Below are 6,057 nucleotides of genomic sequence, written 5' to 3'. Positions count from 1 at the left end.
GTCAGATGATTAACGCGGTCCACTAAAGCTTCTTCTACACTTGTCAATTCGTCCACGGCTTCCCTTAAAGCGTAAACGTAGTTTACTAGGGAATCCTCTGCGGTGGACGATCTCCTTCCATTTCGGTTATTCCTTGAAGATGCTCCGCTGTTTCGGCTGGCCATTTTCTGCGAAATAAGCCGAGGATAACTAAATTTTTGCAAAACAGTACCTCGAACACGGCCCCGTGCTCAGTGAGCACGGCCCCGTGTTCAACTGTCTGCAGGAATTTTTGTCTATGGGTTCTAGGTTTTTAAATTATTTTTATATACTTTCGTCGTGTTATGAGCTTAGATAATTTAAAAACAAAGTTATAGAACTAACTTTAGACAAGAATCCATAGTGAAAATTCCTACATACCTTGCATAGAAGGTTGGAATCATGGGTTTCCAAGCTTCCATGGAGGTAGGGTTTGAAAAATTTTTGGAAGAAGAGGAAATGAACAAAAGTGGAAAAGACAAGGTGGTCCTTAGGAACCTTCTTTTGGTACTTACCTAGGATGGTATATGTGAAGATTCCAGGGATCTCTGCTTTGTGGAGTGGTCAAAAATGAGCAGGATTCAGGCTGCATTTAAAGAAAACGACAGCACACTGAACACGGCCCCGTGTCCGCCGGACACGGCCCCGTGTGCAGAAAAAATCCTGACACATTTTGTCCGTATTCTGACAGAATCAGCAGAAAATCTTCTGAGCGAACACGGGGTCGTGGTGACCGGACACGGCCCCGTGTCGGAGGGCTGTCTTATGGAGTTTTGTCTTTTCTAAGGTGCTAACTTATATCGGGTGGCTCCTGACTTGTTGGAACAACCCCATAGTGCCTAAGATACCTTAATTGTCCTATACTAAGGCGAGAACGCAAGAGGTTGTCGGTGAGGGTAATTCCTATTTTCATTCTAGGTGGACAAGTCCAACCCTTTCCCGGGCTCTCGTTAAAGAAGGTGTATGCCGAATCGCTCAGGTCTATGTATGCACCGAACGAGGTCGATGGGGAGTCCTTCACGGCACAATCGGCACAGGGACGACTATCGTCCACGTCTTGTCTAGGAAGAAAGGTATTTTCGGGAGCAACGAGGTTGTCAGAATGCGGTTCCAACATTTCCTCATGGTCATCATCTTGGGATGGATCTAAGAAATCCTTCCTAAGTTCTTTTGACCAATTTAGAAGTAGTTCTTCTAGTTGAAATAGCTCGTCAAGGAGCATATCTCCTAGAATATCCGGTTGGGCGCATTCGAGGGAGAAATAATGTTTATTTTTACTTTCGCCCCTCTTAAGGCTACAAGGAATTGGTGGGTCTATATAGTGTGGCCTATAAGTGAGGAAGAAACATTTTAATTCCTCGTGTTCGCCTCCACATATTTGACACCACAAACCATAAGAGTGCCGAAAGTAAAAAGAATTATCATTACTCATGTTTGTATCAGAAGTTACCAACCGTCGGGATCAAACGGTTCTGTTTTCAGCAACTGAATCTTGGGCACGGGGGCGTGTTGAGTGGACACGGCCCCGTGTTCAGCCTACTGTCTGATATAAAACAGGATTGCCAGTTCCAATGATTGGGCACGGGGGCGTGTTCAGCGGGCACGGCCCCGTGCTGAGCTCTGCAGAAGCTGAAAAATCTAAAAAAAAAATCCTAAAAATTAAAGAAAAATAAAAAAATGATTAGGCCGTTGATTCCTAACTTTCTTAAAATCCTTGTGTCCCCGGCAACGGCGCCAAAAACTTGATGTGCGTAAGTGTGTATATGTTTTTAGATGTTTATTTAAGCCCTTTTTACACTTTTAGCCAAGTTTTAAATTTATAAAACACGATATTTACTAACACTAAACACACATATGGGCAAGTGCACCCATCGTGGACGTAGTATAGTGTTGGTAAGATACCGAGGTCGTCCAAGGACACAAGAGCTTTTAATACCGGTTTATCCTCAACGTCTAATCAAATCAAAAAGTTAGAAAAATATTTTAAACTAAGAAAAATAAAAACTAACTAAATACTGAAAAATAAAATAAAATAAAAAAAAACAGATAGACAAGATGAATCACTTGGATCCGACTCGTGTATTAGTATAACCTTTGATTATTTTCGCACTTTTGCACTTGTTTAAGAGATTATCTTAGTTATTGTAGTAGGCCCCTCTTTTGAAGGCGACGTTACCCTCAACCCAGTAGTTTGAGTCAGCAAGGATACAATCCTAAAGGGTCGGATTATTGAAAGATAATGAATTAAGTTATTAATGCAAATTATGGTAGGCCCCGTTTTCGGCGGTGACGTTACCCTCGACTAAGTAGTCTGAGTCAGCAGGGATACAGTCCTAAATAGCCGGGTTATAGTATTAATAGTAGTTAGCTTATGAGGGGGTCAAAGAGTTTGGATCCCCGCCATCCAATACCCATGGGCATTGAAGGCGGTCCTATTAAATTTGACCCAGGTCCCAAGCAGGACCTCTAAACGCTGAACAAGGGCAAGACCTTTACCAAACCGTTCCCTTAACCCCCGACCGGGTAGCCAACATACCTCCATATAGACCGTGGAGATATGAATGGTGAAAATCTTTTATTTTATATAGACCGTAAAATAATGCCAAGACACCACGGACAAACGATAAGGAAAGATCACCTTCAACATAAGTAACTAGTTATTAAAGTCATTAATACAAAACCAAATAAAAAGTGCAAAAGATTAAAAATAAAAAGTATTATACTAAACACTTGTCTTCACCAAGTGATGTAAGAGACTTAGGCAAACATGGCCTTGATTGTCAAGAACTCTTACGATCAATCTTGGATCCCGAGACGACTCACACACTCTATGATGGACAATGGATGATGGTGGTGGATGATGGTGTTATGGTGGTGATGGGTGGTGGATGAAGTGTGAGAGAGGTGGTGTGCCAAGGGATGAGAGAGAATGGAACCAAGCTCCTCTATTTATAGGCTGAACAGAACGCTGGACACGGCCCCGTGTCCGCTGGACACGGCCCCGTGCCCGTCTGACATTCTCTCTCTTCATTAATTGTAATTGCGAATTACAATTAATGCGCCTGCTGTACTTTCAACACGCCCCCGTGTCCGCTGGGCACGGCCCCGTGGTGAGCAATGGAAGCTTCTACTGGTTTGTCTTTTCTGCTGCTTCCTGGGCACGCCCCCGTGTTCACTGGACACGGGGCGTGTTCAGACTTCTGTTCTCTTCTCTTTGTCTTGGGAGATGCCGTTGAGGGTCCGGGCAGTTTACTTTTGTCCCTTTTCTTGTATTTATGGTAGAATTAGTGGTCTTTTTGCTTCTTTTGTGATTTTGAGCTCATTTCATCCTGAAAATACAAAAGGAAGACAAAAACACTCTTTTTCCAACATTAGTACTTAAAAAGGGTTAGTTTTATGCCTTAATTGATGTGTTTTATATGTTGCATTTTACACACATCACCACGTGTCACTGGTGGGCCCAGTGGGGGAGTATCGTGACGTAGTTGATATCATCATAGTCAAACAACACAAATTATAATGCACAGCGGAAGCAATAAAATAGATTTATTTCAACCATACAAAATGTAATATCTAGTATCACATAGTAGCTGAAATAGATCCACAGGCGGATCGAAATAAAAAGGAGAAAATTGTTCAACAGATAATGGCATCCAAGCTTGCGAGACTCTACGATGCTAAGGAGTGGCCAACCTATTACGTGTAGAACCTGCACTTAATCTTTTTGGGGAAAATACGTCAGTTTACACTGGTAAATACAATTTAACTGACTCATTTTGAAAGTAGTTTAGAAAATTGATTTCAGTGCACATGGCACAAAACTTTTTATAACTTGGGATAATTAATCAAATCTAATCTTGTAAAAGAATTACAAGTTCGTTATGCGTTTAGTCGCCCGGTTCGTGCCGGGTTTAAGGTTAATAGACACACCACATAGTATAAATCCGCGGCGGGAAGCCAACAGTTATACCTCAATAAATATGGACACATTGTCGGGTGTACGCCTACACCCGCGTGTCAAGGTCGTGGCCATTTCATGAATGATGCTAGGGATATCCGGGACATGGTCATTAAACTCCCAAAGGCGTAAAACAAACAAAACCAATTTTTAAACGGGTCACATTGATAATACCCAACTACTAATGAGTTAGGGTCAATTGCCCGACCAAGCGGTATTTTATATACCGTACCCCAAGCCCGTATAAGGGAAAATAAGTTAAAAGTATTTACCAGAGCAAGTATAAACCACAATAAGCAAATTCAAGTGTCTTTTACTGGTCTCCTATTCTGGAACGAAGGTTTATAATAACCTATTAGAATCCGAACGGGTCTTTAATATAGCCTAAGCTTAGACCGGTTAGTTTCAAGGAATAAATATGGTTTAATCGCACGGAAGGCGAAAACCGGGAAGGAATGTGATTTAGACCGAACAAGTTTGGAGACTTGTATAATATGGGTAAACTAAACACATTCTGGATTTTGAGACAAAGATGATATGGTTTGACCCGTTTCGGCTAATATGCGTAAACTAGTTACATAAGCCGATCCGAACGCGAAAATGCGTAACGGGTAACCATATTAATCATATACAAGTTTCCTGAGATTATATGCACCAAATATGTTGTAATATCTATAAGATATGTCCTATTATGCCCAAAATAATTTTAAACTCAATTTATGCCTCATAAGGGCGTTTTGGTCATTTTGAAGGGTATAAAAGAGTTAAACTAGTAACCTGAGTTACATATCTGAATAAATCAGTAATTATACTTAATTTACTATGTTATAACAGTATAGTATCAAATATATGTGAATTTTATTAATTATAACCATCTTATGCACCGAAAGGGCATTTTGGTAATTTCACATAAGCCTAAAAGGTCAAAACTAGAAATCTGAGTTTGAAACCTTAGTTTACTGTTATAATATAAAATTTTACTAAATATTTCAGTAGTTATCAACTCATATATATATATATATATATATATATATATATATATATATATATATATATATATAAACTAGTTTTGATACATACTATGTCGTAAAATGCCTAAAAAGGCGATTTGGAGCCATTTCCGGGTTTTCAGAGAAAAGCTGATACTTTTATAATTCCAGGGGGCTCAAAATAATATATTTATCATAATAAATCAGTAGAAAAAGGTTTGAGGTCAAAAGGATTTATAAAACTCATTTTATAGCCCAAAAGGGCAAAACCGGCATTAGCCGAATTAAGCTTAGAACACTAAGTTATGCTCAGCCTAAAAATAAATAAAAATCTTTAAAATTCCCAAAATATTATTATATATCAGTGGGTATAAAGTTTTGATATAAAAATCGGGTTTAGATAGGCTACATGCTAATTATGCTAATTAATTACTAAGAAAGCTTCTAATTACGCTAATGAGCATAACTCTTAATCTAGACCTCAAACTGATGTCAAATTTTGGTTACAAGTCTATCATTCAGTAACTAAGATGTCTACCCTTTTACATTTACAAAAATCATATTTTATGGACATTTGGGCATAATGGTCAACATATGGGCATTTAACGGAAATTTGCATAATAATTAGACAACTAGTGAACTAAGCCGTATAATCACAGAGGGTTATACTAACATGTTACTAGGTCCAAAAGAAGCTCTAAGGCAATCTTAAACTTGACTAAAACGGGTCAGAACTGAAAGTCAAAGCGAAAGTCAAACTATGCGACTTTCGGTTCCAAACCGGGTCTAAACAGAAAATTGTCGAGTTAAACATGTTGGGACATGTTCTTACATTAGTTACCAAGTTATATTAATGATCAAACAAGTTGCATGTATCCTACATTGCTAATTATGAGTTAATTTGGATTTAGGCATTCTGTTGACTTTTTAAAGTATACTTTGACTCGACAATTAACATGGTTAGAGTGGGAATCTGATAATACCCTTTTAAGGGTTTGTTACCCACATAATTACCTACTTATAGGTATTTTTAATTCGAGATTTGACTGAGTAATTATGGACTAATCTCGAAGTCAAACCTTAATTACGACG

The sequence above is a fragment of the Helianthus annuus genome, chromosome 1 (assembly GCF_002127325.2).
Source record: "Helianthus annuus cultivar XRQ/B chromosome 1, HanXRQr2.0-SUNRISE, whole genome shotgun sequence".
NCBI lineage: Eukaryota > Viridiplantae > Streptophyta > Magnoliopsida > Asterales > Asteraceae > Helianthus > Helianthus annuus.
Note: the sequence above shows the minus strand (reverse complement) of the source record.